Source organism: Blennius ocellaris (genome assembly GCF_963422515.1).
Source record: "Blennius ocellaris genome assembly, chromosome: 13".
Taxonomy (NCBI): Eukaryota; Metazoa; Chordata; class Actinopteri; order Blenniiformes; family Blenniidae; genus Blennius; species Blennius ocellaris.
This window is the reverse complement of record NC_137662.1, coordinates 15,439,138-15,454,685: the sequence shown is the minus strand read 5'-3', so window position 1 is coordinate 15,454,685 and position 15,548 is coordinate 15,439,138. Positions and strand designations below refer to the sequence as shown.

The following is a 15,548-nucleotide window of genomic DNA, read 5'->3' as shown; positions in this document are numbered from 1 at the left end:
CACATAATAAAAGAATCTACTAAAATCAATCTTTATTTATAAGCACTTTTTCATACAAAGAAAAATTGCAGCGCAAAGTGCTTCACATATAACTAAAAATATCTTATATATCCTGCAGTCCTCTACAGCTAAATGCCTGACAAGGCTTCCAAACTCAAATGTTTGCTCCATCTAAATCCCATCCTAAATCCCTATTTTATCACCTACCAGGAGCATCAAGCCCCGCATACAGAAAGCTTTCTGCCAACATCCCAAATCACTGCAGGTGAAGGCTACATTTCTGTGGGACTCACAGTTTTGACCGAGTACATTTTAACATTTAAATAGCAGTGTTACTTTCTGTAATCATTGTGTGCAGGAGTCTGGAAAAACACACGGACCGAGCTGGAAACAGCCTTCTGGAGCTACTTTATGCTGAGGAGCTACTGTGGCTGAGCAGAATCCTGTTGACGTCTAAGTGTGGATGCAGCCTAACAAGCACACAGAGATGCCGGTGAGATATTGAGCACAGCAAACACATTGTATGCACAAGCGAAGGTGGAAATTTCCGGGACAGATATCCCCAAACCAAATGCCCTCATTTCTACCTCCTATAAATCACACGTGAAATTTATAAATTCAGTTACTGTCATTCCATCAACCATTACTGTAATCAGACATATCAATAAAATAAAGTATTTTATTCAACACTGTGCGTGTACAACGTGTGCTCGAGGACAGGTCCAGGGTGCAACACACAACTAACATTGGCACTAACTTAAATATTTTAGTCAAGTTGGACAACTGAGGGAAGGGCTGCCGCAAAACAAAACAAAATATTTAACAAGTTTTAGAGCAGTAAATACAAGCCAGCAGCCCATTATTTGAATGCATTAAATAGAAAAAAAATCACACTAAAAAAACTGTTGTGGAGCAAAATAAAACATGTTTCAGAATGATAAATCAGACTCAGTCCTACAAACTTCACAAGACAATGTCTCAGACTAAGCAAACAATACCTAAAACTCTAGAATACTAGAACAAATGCAATAACTGTTGAGCTGTTCTTTCTAACTGAAAAGACTCCCTGAAAAACACAACAGAAGTGAAGCATTAGTTGTATGTTGTATTGTACAACTAATGTATACATTAGTTGTATGTTAATCAGTGACAACTGTAACAAATGCATGTAATTTGCTATTTATGCTATTCATGCTATTTATTCAGTTGAACATTCACTACAGCAGATTATTTATATGAAGCATTATTTGACAACTTGCTGATACTTCAACATAGTTGTGTTTTCTGTAAAACAGACCTAAACAACTGTCAGTAAAGACATACGTCTCCTGTCCTCACCAAATATTGTTTAACTTGATAGCTGTAAGTGAGACCTTTTTAAACAAAGTAAGGAAATCCATGGTTGGCAATTTTTTTTTTTTTTTTTAATTAAAAGAATTGTGATGCAAACCAGATTTTCAACAGTATATCGATCACCCAGAAACAAATCTACCTAAATGCAAATGTACTTACTTTTTCTGCCATGCATATTTAGACATTGGTCTACATACTATCCAGCTGTCCATCGTACACGTCAGTCGAGCATCTTTGCTTCCATATGTATATTCATGTAAGCATATGGTTGAACGGCAAGCTGTCACATATGCCGAACCTGCTGTCTTCTCATGAGGAACGAACGCAGCAAAACTACATTTTTGCAAATGGTTCTCACAAAAAGTTAACAGAATGAATGAACCCGAGTTTCCTGCGATTTGTAGAAAACTGCCGTGGAGAGAACACAGAAATACAGTTTCACACCTGATAAAATTGCTTTGTTATTTGCTCCTTTTACACAAAAGCAGGCAGGCACACAGGTCATGACGCGTTACAGGGTGGAGTGGGGCTCCACAGCTATAAATAACCTGAGGAGGAATCAGATTTGGAGAACCGGAGGTGGGAACTGATGAGATCACACATCCCCATATGTGTGAGTGTGCGCGTAAGCGTGGTATACACATGCGCTCACGCAAAAGGCTGGGATCTGAGGAAATGGAGTTGGAGACAGACCGGCACACAAAACGACGGTAGAGCAGCAGGACAGAGACCTGGACGAGGCTGAGCTCACCACTGTGACTGAGAACGGGGTGCGACGTGACACTGAGGTGACTCCCTGGTGAAAACACACTGCGGTGATGAGCAGGAGGATGGCGATGAGACGGTGGGAAAAGCATACACAAAAATAAATTGAAGAGCTTATGACACACTGTTACCTTTTGTACAAAACGTTGAGAACCATGTGCACTCAGGAAGCTCTTTTTTTCAAGGACATCACAGTATTAATAACACATGAAACTGTATGATAGATCTCTCACATGAGTAAGGTCTGTTTTCCACATGAATATGATTTGAATATGTTTGACTTTCACCAAGGGTAGGGAGCTTTATCACTGGAACACAGCCAAATATACACTTTGGGTGGAGAACAGGGAGTAGCTTTGTATTTTACTCAACTGGAATCAGTGTGATAATAAAAATAATCAATATCATTTTGTTGAAAAATAAGACTGCAGAAAACCAAATCGCTCAACATACAGTAGCCATGCAGGTGATACAAAATCATACAATGTGACTGTGATTGTTTGATAAAAAAAAAAAAAAAAAAAAGTACAAACCAAAAGAATAAAGTACAAACTTGTGTTTTTCCTCACAAACAACACGTTCACCTCTCAAATGACACTTTCCTTCCGTAAATATTTCTGTATTCATGTCAACCTGTGAAGAGACAAAAATTATTCAAAGTTGTCTTGAAATACCTCGACATTGCTCATCTGCCTCGAAATCTGAACTCTCCTCATTTCCCCAAACTATTAGACAAATCACTCACAGCGTAGACATATGCACCTAGAGGCCCGGGCACACACACACACACACACACACACACACACACACACACACACACACACACACACACACACACACACACACACACACACACACACACACACACACACACACACACACACACACACACACACACACGGCAGATTGACAGACATCAGAATGATTCAGAGCAAAAAGATGACAGACGAGTGCCACTTGAGGAAAATGACAAGCAAGTGACATATTCACAGTAATAGAACGAAGGGAGACATCGAGCATTGTCAGTCAAGTGTGATAGTGATGAAAGCTCGGAGCGGAAACGTTATATTTATTCGCCTAATCGGTAAATTAATAAATATGACTTTTACCCCTCTTTATTTATGTTCTTCAAAAAAGTAAAGAATGTTAATTTGGTTCTGATGAATTATCATTGAAGTGAATGTCTAATGAATGAATGGATTATTATCAAATGTGTAACATTGGGACTTCATCGTTTTCTTTAAGAAATTAATGAATCATATCTATAATTTAAAGAGAGAAAAACAACCACACACAGTCACATTCACAAAAATGAGTAATTCAGAGTCGCCCATTAATCTAAAATGTATGTTTTTACACTGTGGGATGAATCAATCAATGAAATCATAAAATCAAATGCTATTTTGAAACATTTGGGACTTATTTTACCCACTTATTTAGATTAAAAAGTGTGTGACAACCTTAAGCATGTGCCCGGTCCCTGCTTTGGCTTAACTATACACCTTTTTGCCTTCTCTATGTCGTTCCTCACCAGGACACACTGTGACTTCCACAATCCACCCTCTTCTTTCTATTGCCTCCTTCCCATTGAGCCACTATCTTCATCTCACTCTCTCATACTCCCTCTCTCACTGGAGGTCAGCACTACAGTTTCTCAAGGTTGAGGTTTGGCCTCCTCATGGCCGGGTGGATGAGTAGAAGCGACAGCTTTGTCCCAGTTGGGGCCCATCAGACTTTTAGTGCCTGTGACCAGCGGGCTCCCTGGTGGATAAACCTGACGTGCACCCGTTCTTTGTTCCCAGCCACTGCTGTCCATTACAGAGAGTGTGACATTGGCATACAGGCAGGCAGTGGAACTAAATAAGTAGCAAGTGGGAAAGCAGATTAAAGTATTCTAATGTTTATTTAGATGCTCCTTAAATAATAAAAGGAACGGTTATATTTGTATGTATCAATCTACATCTGTGGTGTGTGCGTGTGGTTCAGTAGCAGGAAAACGCTGAGGACCAAGAGATGATGACATTTTCCCCTCAATGATTTTCCCTTTTAATTTTGGCATGAAATAATGACTTCAAAAACAAGGTCAGTGTTGAGGTTGTGATAGCTGCAGACAATACATAAAGACACATCACATATTGAGAATTGAAAACCTCTTATTAGTATAAAAAAGTGTTATGCCTTTTAGTGCTAATGGACATGTACATGTTTTTTTCACATTGTTATTCCATCCATGTTGTGTAAAATCTTATCCAACTTAGGGTCCTGGATGGCTGGAGCCAACAGCTAACAATGGAAGACAGATACAGAGGTAGAGGAGGATCATTCTCTTTTACTTTGACAACCTCTGCTGTACAATTGTTATTTCTACTTTGGTCAGATATTCTTTCTCAAGAGGAACAGTGTAGAGACAGAAATCTCATATGCCAACATGGTTCTCTTTAACTCATTCACAAGTTATCCTCCCTAATCTGGGTTTCTTTAAGCAAAATATGCCATTCAAACAGCTGCAGACAATCTGGCTCGATATGCAACGTCTCTGTCATCTTAAAGGAGGACAAAAGTATGATTTATATGTGGTGACAAAACAACATGGACCAGTCATCTCAAAATACCTCATTATTATTTAGGTCATGATAACCATTTTTCAATCTGGCTCATGTGTCAAAGACCTTCCCCTGCCTAGTATTTTTATAGTGACACTGCTTTGATGGATGAAGCAGACTTGCAGTCTTCATTCACATATTTGATCTTGAGCTTACAAGCACAAACACAGTGAAACGTCCCTCTTTGATTTGTAGTATATTATTGCACATTGACTCTTTGCGGTCAAACTATTCAGATGATTAAACAGTAACAGAACAAGGGATTTATTCACAGTGTCAAGGTTTTCCTAAAAAAAATTCAGTGTTCAAATAAAATAATCCCAAGCTATTTTAGCACCAATGTTTTTTTTTGTTTTGTTTGTTTTTACAAGCAAGGCCACTGGAGAACATAGTTAAAATCCTGCCCTTGCACAGTCATACAAATTAATATTGTGTTATGTTAATGTGTACATGTGTATGTACAAATATAAAATAATTAGTGACAGACATAGTTTGATATCATCTATGTACCGTGGTGCTGCAAAAGATTATTTTTCTGTATCTTCTCTAAGAGTGCAAAAAAAGGATTTAATTTAGTGCTGACAGAAAAAAATTGGGGGTACACAGTCTGCACAGAGCAGTGGGAATGGAACCAAGAGATCCCTGAGGTCTTTAAAAGCTATAGTTAGCTTAGATTTATTCACTGCTCTGATAGCTATAGTTAGCAGTAAATTTATCCACCTGCCACAGGAACATGTCAACGAAGGGTGGAAAATACACTCCCTGTGAGTTAGTTAGCCTTTAATGACTGAGGGGCTGGCTGGAAAGAGCTGATTAGAAAATTAATTATTTATCAAAATACTACTAAAAATTTCGACTGAAAACTGAAAAATTGAGAACAAGTCATTAAGGTGTAAATTGAAGGTTCTGGAGGTGAGACAGGAGCTACGAGTCTTCATGTATGAACATGTGTGGAAGGTGGCATTTCACGTATGTTTGTATGCACTGTGCATACACTTTATACATGTGAGTATCAGTTCCAGTAATTTGAAGGAAGGATCTGAGCTGTAACTGAACCTGCGCCTGTGCTTAATGCCTGATAGATGGTGTGTGGAGTATCTCAATCCATCCTTTCTCTTCACCTCCCATCACTCCATTTTCTTTGATCTGGAGTCTTTATTACATCACTGGATAATGAGGTACACTCGAGCAGGAGCTGTTCAAATATCTTCAGAACTGTAAGCTTTCAAGTATTTAACTTCTGCACCTTTTTCTTTTGGTTTTATGTACTTAAAAGTAAATGGTAAATCGACTTTACTAATACAGTTTTCAACTGTGTGAGCAGTCCCAACGTGCTTTACATCATTAATCACATTCACCCATTCATACACACATTCACAAGATGGTAATCAAGCTTGCAAAAGTCCTATTGGGAGATGACCAGTAAAACACCAATACAACAGTTTGAAAAGTGTAATCTAAAGGTAGAATAACAGTCGCTAGGCCTTGTAGCTTGATAGTGACATCACAATCTTAGTGGAGACTGAATTGTTCTTTTAAAGAAACATTGCTGCACACATGCTATGTATTTCTCAACATTTTCAAACATTCACAAAATCTATATAATAGCTAAACTTCCCTTTCTACAATTTCTAAATAAACTGTTACACATCAGAATCGACCCTGCTCCGACAGTAGTTCCTCTAAAACTGAGCATTAAATGACTTGTTGCTTGTTCCCGACACCAATCCTACTTCATGCTTTCCTGACTTCACATTACTGCTTTGCATTCAACACTGCTCATCATTTTAGTGAATAAGAAACATCAGAGCAGCTTTAAATGGATTTTAATCATGTCCTCTCTCAGGGACACTTTCTGTTGTTGTAGGGGATTTAAGTACATTAAAAGGTGTCTTTGGCGTTCTCCAGAGTGGCACCCTGGGGATCGCATATACATGCTGTCACTTTAAGTACATTTTCCATTAAATGTAGGTATATGGCTTTGAGCATCCGTATCATATCATTTCATATAATGAATGAAGGAAGGTCATGAATGCATCCGCTGTGTTCAGGAATACCGTGCAGTACGTTGATTAATACAGTTCTACAAAATTCCTTTAATCATATATAGTGAGCACGGTCTTTCACATCCTGCTTCTGTGAGCTTGATAAATCATGATAATGGATGTTTAAATCAAGTAATGGATGTTTCCGGCTATTAAGCAACAAAAACTGTCTACTCAGCAATATATGCATATATAGGAGAATGTACCACATCAAAATTAAGTAACAATGTATTAGGTAAAGTCTTTTCATGAAGGAAAAATATTTGATGGAAGCAAGAAATGGAGGAAATGAATGAATAATGAGCGAAGCAGCACTTCAGCACCAAGGACAGCACCACATGGAAACACACACACTTGCCATGTTGAGCAGAGGTTAAGGGAATATGACTAGTTACGATTAACCATATAAAAGGTTAATTTTGATTAATATTTTGTCAAAAAGTTTTGTTCAGCTTCTTAATGAGCCCGTTTAATAAACACAATCATGGTTTTTGCACTTTTACGATCAAAGTAAACTGAACTGAATTTTAGATAACTTTACTTTCCGACATCATGCTGAACATTATTTAAAGACAACATTGGATTTAGCTTTCAGGGAATCTGCTCTTGAAAGAACAGGTCTGAAAAATGGATTGCTGCAAGAAAGAATCATTGTGGATGATTATTTCTCCGCCCTGTAACAGCTGATGAACAGGCGTTATGATTTCAGGTTGTCCATCTGTCTGTCTTTGTCCAGAGTAACTGAGGAAATTCTGTACGTGTTTACTTTTAATAAGAGCTTATTTTGTATTGTTTTCTTAATATGACAGCTGTAGGATTGTTGGTGATATTTCTCAATCAATAGGGGATTCAACATTACATGCATATATCTACATGAATAGAAATAGTTTGTTTTATTTAAAGTCAAATTTTGTTAATATTCATTAATTTGCATTAAAGAACCGTCTAAATCAGTTTTTAATAGATTTTATAGTTCTCGATATGTGAAAACGTGAAGTAGAACTGACAACTAAAGTAACTTTGACTTAAGAAATGACACAGGAATTATAGCACCGCTGTCAACAGAAAAGAGTCTAAAACAATTCTACTCTTCATTCCTCCATCAATTATCATCCTTTTGCTTCCTTTCTCATCTTGAAAGCTTTTAATGACCAAAAACTCAGCATTTCTGCACAAAAGTCTACACAAAGCTACAGCATATATCCCCACATTTTGAAGAAACAAAAAGTTTTAGCATTTCTAAAACTGCAATTAGTTTTTTCCTCTTCCCCTCTGCATGTTGCTCTAAATATTCTTCCACCTTTCTCTACCCATCATTGCTAGTTTTCTCCTCCTCCCCGCCCCCAAATTCAGACTGCTACTAATAGGAGTTTATTTTTAGCACATCTGAGGTGGGTGTGTGTATGCGAGTACACACATGATGGATGAAGGTGATGTTTCACACCTTTCTTGTAAGAGACAAAAGGATGGAGGAGGCATGGATGGAGGTGAAGAGAGTAAAGGTTGAAGGCAGGGCAAGAAGCAGTATCGCCCATGCCGGGACAACAACAGGAAATGTGGAGCAGAAGGTTGCTGCGATGATTGTGTCTACTTGAAATCTCCACTGACACCACAATCTGACCTACGAGCAGCTGAGGATCAACAAGCTGGTCTGGATAACAGCAGTCTGCTTGAGAGAGATGAGGGGTGGCAGGAGCAGCCTGACTTAGCACCATCCAATTAAAACACAGATCAGACTGGCCATAGCTTTGGGCAAAAACTGAAATGTAATCATACATCATTTCTCTCTGTCTGTCTTTACCTTCATATCTCTCTTTATATTCCCCCTGTCCTGTTTGGCAGCCTTGCCTAACAATATTATGCGATTGAGAGCCTTCCAGTGTCAGAACAGTTTTTGCTCTTGCAACTGGAGGAGACTTGGAGTCTCCTCCTGTTGCAAGAGATCCCATCCTCCACTATTAAAACTGCGTATGGGGAGCAGCAAAACCCCAAAGGCCGGCTTTAACCCCTCAAAACCCGACGTGACTAAGTGCAGTTAAAATTGTGGGCGGTGCAGGTGAGTGGCCAGACTGCAGTTAAGTGGCCTTGACCTCCCACCCTAGGCACCGCCTCACTGAGCCCTATTGTTGAGTGAGGTGAGATGAGGTAAGTTAAGGGGGGGGTTGAGAGGCTGGGAAGTCCCCCCATCGCCATGACCAGCCGCAGGCAGGCTCCAGCAGGACCCCCGTGCTGCCCCACCTCACCCCCAAGCAGCCGGCATAAAAGTGAACGTGAAGAGTACAAACTGCAGACAGTGCATCGATGTAGAAGGCAGGGTACCTGACAAGAAGTGCAAGCAGGAGCACCGACTCAATCAGTTTGTGACAAAGCGGAATGTGAACAGCATGGGAAAGATTAGGGCTAAAACAGTGGGAAGGATGCCAGAAAAAACAAAGGATAAGAAAGCAAGCAACAGATACACAGAGGGATTATTCAGCATACACAGAGAGCACAAATAACTACAAACCAACTGTCGCTTTTCCTTTAATAACTTGATCTGGAGTGCAATTGCATGTGCATGAAATTGGTGAAAAACGATGCACTTTTTAAATATAGATCCTCAAAGATGGCATTTTTTTATGCTAATGTTCTGACCTTGAATTCACCCAAGGAAGTTATTTTTGGCCCACTTTTTTTTATCAACTTTGTGAATGTGGGAATCAGGAGGTGTGAATAACAGATGGAAACAGATCAGCACGAGCAAGATAATTTAAGTGAGAATCTTCACATGTCTGGCAACAAAATGGGTTCTAAAAAAGATTGTGAGCACTCAGACATGATGGAACGTGGCATTTTTCTGCCTCCATCTACTGCTTTTTTTGCTTCTTAAGTTGTCACTTTTTTTTTGCCTCACCTTTCCTCGCTTTCTTATAGATCTTTATTTGCTAATCGTGTCCCGCAATGAAATGACAGAATGATTCAAAAAGTTGCACTCCTGCCAGTAAAAGAACAATCTCAAATGAAGCAGAACAACACTTTGCAAAATGAATCTGAATGCCGCTTCCTGTTTCTGCCCTCCAACACATGTCTCCCCAGACCCGAGGCTTCAGCTCTGCATCCTGCTGGGTTTTCATATTGCCTATTATGCACTGATATGAGGCAGGACGCAACTCAGCCTGGTGGATTGTCTCCTCTTCACCCCCACAGTAAAGCACAGAAGCTCAGAATAAGATATCCTTATGGTAATGAACATTTGCCTTCACACTGCGAGTGCCATTACCACACACAGCGATACGTCTCAGTACTTGCAAATACAGCAACACAAGCGCATATACACTGACCCCCCCCCCCCCCCCCCCCCCCCCAATGCAAACCCCCTACTTGTCAGAATTTGCCATCACTGCAGTCTATGTTTTATTCAATATGTTTAAAATTGACATTCAGTGTCAATTTCCTACTAAAGGAAACAGAAGTGATGGACAGGTGCATAATGACATTTGGCTGTGACAAGGTGAAGAGTGCAGAGGTAATGTCATTAAGCTGACTAAACTCTACAGTTGTTGGAGAGAGATGCGTTTTAAGAAAACACACATACTCTTCAATGATGCACCACTTTCAGAACCAGCCTCAGTTCTGAAAAGTTAGAAATACCATTGATTAAAGTAATTCTATAAAGACCTCCTTCATCTTACTTCCCTGTGATGCAGAGCATTCATTAAAAAGGATAATAATAATGAAAGCATCTCTAGCGCATGCACAAACACACACAAGCTCAGCCTCTCCATGCTGGGGCCAGACTGAACATATTTTATTCATAAATGAAAGGTTGATAACAAAATGTGTTTGGTCACGACCACAACTGAGCTGTAAAGGGAATCACCTTCAGCTTCTAAAGCAAAATATATAGAAAGGGGTGTGTTTCTGTGAATCTGAGCTATTCTATGCATGTATTCAATGTGTATATGACCATGAAACAAAAAGCATCACAAGGGGGAAGTAGTCGCATCTTAACGGTAAGTTTATTTTAAGAAAAATGATACAGATCCTCAGGATTACCTAAGAATAAAAAGACGTTTGCTGGTTATATGTATACACGATGCTAGGCTGAGGAATGTAGTCCAGATAAACAGCAAGTCTACAACAATTAACATATGACCTCGATCATCTGAAGGGAATTAATTTGCAGTAATGTGCAGCACGTACTGCTGTTTCCCTGCACAGCAAGCAAACACATAAATCTTCTAACATGAGATGTTCAAATGAGGCTATTAATTATAAGCTAAAGTCATTTCCAAACTAAAAATAAATCTTGTTTGTGTACAGTTACTGATCAGTAAAAGGTGTTACAAAACAAGATGTTGCTTGTTAATCTGATGCAAAGAACTTAGTAGCACATTGACAATGTGAAATGACGGCAGTTTCTTATTGAGCAATAATAGAGACAGAATGAATATGCCTGTAAAAAAACAACAACAAAAAAACAGATAAAATAAATTTCACAAATCTCCTGTTTACTGAGAGAGAAGCTCCCTGTTAACTGGAGCTAGCTGAAAGTGCTATAAATCAGCAGGTGTAAATAAAGACCAATCTGCCCTTGTACAATAATTCTGCCTAGATACTTTTAGTTCATTTCAACTGTTTAGTTGCACTGATTCTCATTAATATTTCAAAGATTGTTACAGATTACACTAGCTCTACCTCCAAATAACTATTGTAACGTCAGTTCACCCACACAATATGGACAACATTGTCAAAATGTCAAAGCAATTTAACAAATATAATATAAAACAGATATGTGCACATTATTTAAACAGACCTGATAGTGGAAGACAATTAAAATGAATACAGGAGCTCCAGATAAACAATTTAACTGCTTTTTTTAATCATTATTTACTACCTATAATTAATTACAAATGATCTAATCTACATCATAAAACACAAACTGGAGACAGACAATTACCAATACATACGTTAAACCTATAGCCCTCAAGAACAAAACTAACAACATACCGACATAGGAAGAATCACCCAGACAGTTGAAATTAAGAGCTTCTTTGACTTGAGAGCATGCAGTATAGTGTTTAGCACCCTCTTTGGACGAATGAGCTAATCTGATTTGTTGCATTTTAAATCCTAATCCTTATGTTTGGACCTTGATAAGAATCAGCTTAAATGGCAGTGATGTCTTTTCTATTAGACGCTACAGTGAAATAAAGCAAAGGTATGTGACACTGATGTGAGGACAAGGTCCAGGATGAGGAAGGAACCGTGTGCCATGAGCAGGCAGGTTATTAGTTAGAAGTGCACTTAGAGGACAGACCAATGGACGCTGGAACTAATTGCTTAAAGCAGACCATGTTCGGGCTCAGACAAAGTTCTGCAAAAAGTCATGCAAAAAAAAAAGAAGAAAAGGTGAAATGTCACACAGTTTTGTGCCAAGCAAGTCTGCACAGTGCATTTGATGTGTGTGTGTGTGTGCTCTCAAACAAACAAGTTGAATACTATTTAAAAACTTTCAATTGCATTAAACAGATCTCAGCTTTCTATTTTTTAAATTGACACAAACAAAGCTCGAGGGCAGAGAAGGAGAAACGTATGCAGGCACACAAATGTGTGAGCGCACAAAAACACAAACCAACACTCGCCTTGTTTCCCCTACGGAGGCTAATGAAACAAACTAATTAGTGGGCGAACTAGAGGGAAAAGGGACGGTGATTACAAATGACTGTCATCAGTAATGCATGTGCATTGAAGGCCAGTGAGCCTGAACCAGACACAATCAGGCTCCTGACCATTGTGTAGGTCTGTGACGGGACAGGCAGAAGATTGTGATTACAGTAATCACCCACAAACCTAATTAAAGACACAAGAGTCTATCCAGAAACACAATAGGTGCTATCAGTTGGGCTATAAACACATATGGGCTCCTGACTTCATCCAGTGTGGTAGATTAAATACAGCTATTAACCAGAGGGCTCACTTAATGTCATCTCTCCTTTGCATAGGTTAAATCACTGTTATGTTTGATGGCAGAGTTTGTCCTTGCTTGATACAAAATCAGCAGCTTGGCACAACCCAGAATGCCGCAAAAAACTCAAATACCAAACTGTGAATGGCCTTGATGAAATCCCTATGTAGCACAGTCATTATACAGTTCAGCCCTCCTTGGCTCGTACTGCACGGAAGCAGACCTCCACCGTGCTGGAACAGACACGCAGGAGCCAGTAGTCATGGTAACTCCATTCTGAGTAAACTTAAGAATGTGTATGTGTATACTCTCTCAAACACACACACATTTTTTTTTTCATAAACACTTCACGCATGTGAGCAAATGAGCTTCGAGTCGTGGGAGCTACGTAGTTTAGGAAACAGTTGGTTTTGTGTTTTATGCCCTGTGCAGTGTGTGTGTGTGTGTGTGTGTGTGTGTGTGTGTGTGTGTGTGTGTGTGTGTGTGTGTGTGTGTGTGTGTGTGTGTGTGTGTGTGTGTGTGTGTGTGTGTGTGTGTGTGTGTGTGTGTGTGTGTGAGAGAGAGATATGCTCAGAACAGATAAGTCACAATTAATCCATGTTTCATAGAATTTCATGTGTTAAAATGATCAAATGACATGAGGACAAGTCAACTATAAAATAATTTATGAATAATAAATAAAAATAAATAAATAAAATAGCTTCCATATTTCAAAAGTGGGATATACTGGTGTTTTATTTTTACCTGCTGTGGTTCAGACTCGTCACTTCTGCTGTCGAGAGTCTGGGATGGACCAACAGCTTGGAACCCCGGGGCAATAGATAATGAAGGGCACAAGTTAATTACGGTAAGTCAAGGATTTCACTTTTGATTACTGTTTACTAAAGGGAGCTTCAGATGTTTACTAAACTAATTGCTGATGCAACACTGCTCTGTATGGTCTGCCTGTAATCTGTGACTGTTTTGCCAATGCACCTTAAAGCAGAGTTTAGGGCTCCTTGGTTACTTGTAAAACTAGTGTTGGGTTTGTCTTCTAGACATCTGTGTGAAATGAATCCTTAACGTGCACTGTAAAACTTCTGCATGCTGTCCTTATACAGAGGATTTAGAATAGAAATGCAGTTATGTCTGCCATGTGTGAAATGCATCCAGCATTTAATATCAGGGTTAGAGTCTCTTTCTGTGACAGGTGCTGCAAGCATTTATTTCAACTTTGAGATCCATGTAAGTTTGTTTTAACATAATTACTAACATTTAGGCTTCTCTGTGTGTAAAGTGTGAACATTTTATATGTGGTCTTGAATCTGGCTGTCCCAAACCTATAAATTAAAAACTCAAAAATCAGGAAGGTTATAAATCAAGTGAAAATGTTGTCAATACTAAAAATTTTGCCAGATAATAATGTTTGAAATGTTAATCATAATTTTACTGATTTAATATATCATTTTGTCACATATTTGTCTCAGAGGAGAAAAGGTTAAGACCTTCTACACCATTACTCTGATTACCAAATCCTTATCACTCGTCCAGGTTATGGTTATGAGTGTTTCCGTATCAGTGTCATTCTGATTATCACATGAGGTACAACGTGTGTGTGTGTGTGTGTGTGTGTGTGTGTGTGTGTGTGTGTGTGTGTGTGTGTGTGTGTGTGTGTGTGTGTGTGTGTGTGTGTGTGTGTGTACCCAACTGATGCTTTCAGTGCACGACTAAAGCTCTGCAGGTGTCAGAGTCTGAGGAGATAACGAGGAGAAAAGCTGAGTTTGAGATGAGCAGCGCGGATGTTAAATTTGCATTCACACGCCACTCTATTGACAAGGTCATCTAAACACAGCTTTACCTCTCCCCACAGGATCAACTGTCGGGATTCAATAGAAACACCGCACTCTGTTGTGTCTTTCCTGAGGGGATGTGAGCTGCTGCTCAATATCACTCGCAAGAGGGGAAAATGGCTGGAGAGCGTCAGAGAAGCCTGTCAATAGGCAACATCATAAAGAATGATTTTGGGGCAAAAGACACTTTATTCAGTCACAAGAGCACGTGAGCAATACAGGCATAGGTCTCTTTCAGTATTATGATTACAAATCGGTGTGGTTGCAGCCTACAACTTTATTTGAGTCTCACAGATTGGCATTATGAAGTTGTGTGTGAAGAGCTCAGAGAGAGCTTGAGTTAAGATGAGTGCTGGTGTCATTCTGAGGGCTGGATGAAAGACTGTGTGAGTGTGTGTGTGTGTGTGTATTTCTCCCACTGAGAGTTTATCAATGGAGGTGGAATGCCACATGCTTCCACAGAACGATCTGTTTCACCGTTCCTGAGAGGACAAGGCGGAGGGAGAAGGGCAGAGCTGCGAGGGGAAGAGGGAGGGAGTCAAATGGCACATGCTGCACGAGTGGCGGGGTGAGTTTATTGCAACGTCTTTCAAAAGCTCTCTGTGCATACTGATCAGCATAATTGGTATGCATTGGACTACAGCAAAAGTGTAAAATAATGTATATGCTAACCCTAACCCTCCAGGGTGTTTTGCATCTAACCTTTGTATTATCTCGCTTTCAGGAGATGAAACAAGGCACTGAAAAGTACTGCGCACGTGCACACACACACACACACACACACACACACACACACACACACACACACACACACACACACACACACACACACACACACACACACACACACACACGTCCACTCAAACTCTTGTGTAACTGTGTAACATGTTTTGGAGATATGCAAATCAGAAGTAGATGTGGTCTACCATCAGACCAACAAACTACGACAGACACAGAATAGTGACTGATGTGGAAAGTCACATCACACACACACAAACGTTCTCAC

General features: G+C 39.5%; 1 protein-coding gene across 2 annotated transcripts in view; it reads right to left on the bottom strand.

The window, feature by feature from the left end:
* Positions 1-15,548, bottom strand: part of LOC308138141 (A-type potassium channel modulatory protein KCNIP2-like) — a gene marked incomplete at both ends in the record, with an annotated part of 93,280 nt that overhangs the window by 30,622 nt on the left and 47,110 nt on the right. The gene's annotated exons all lie outside the window — the stretch shown is intronic.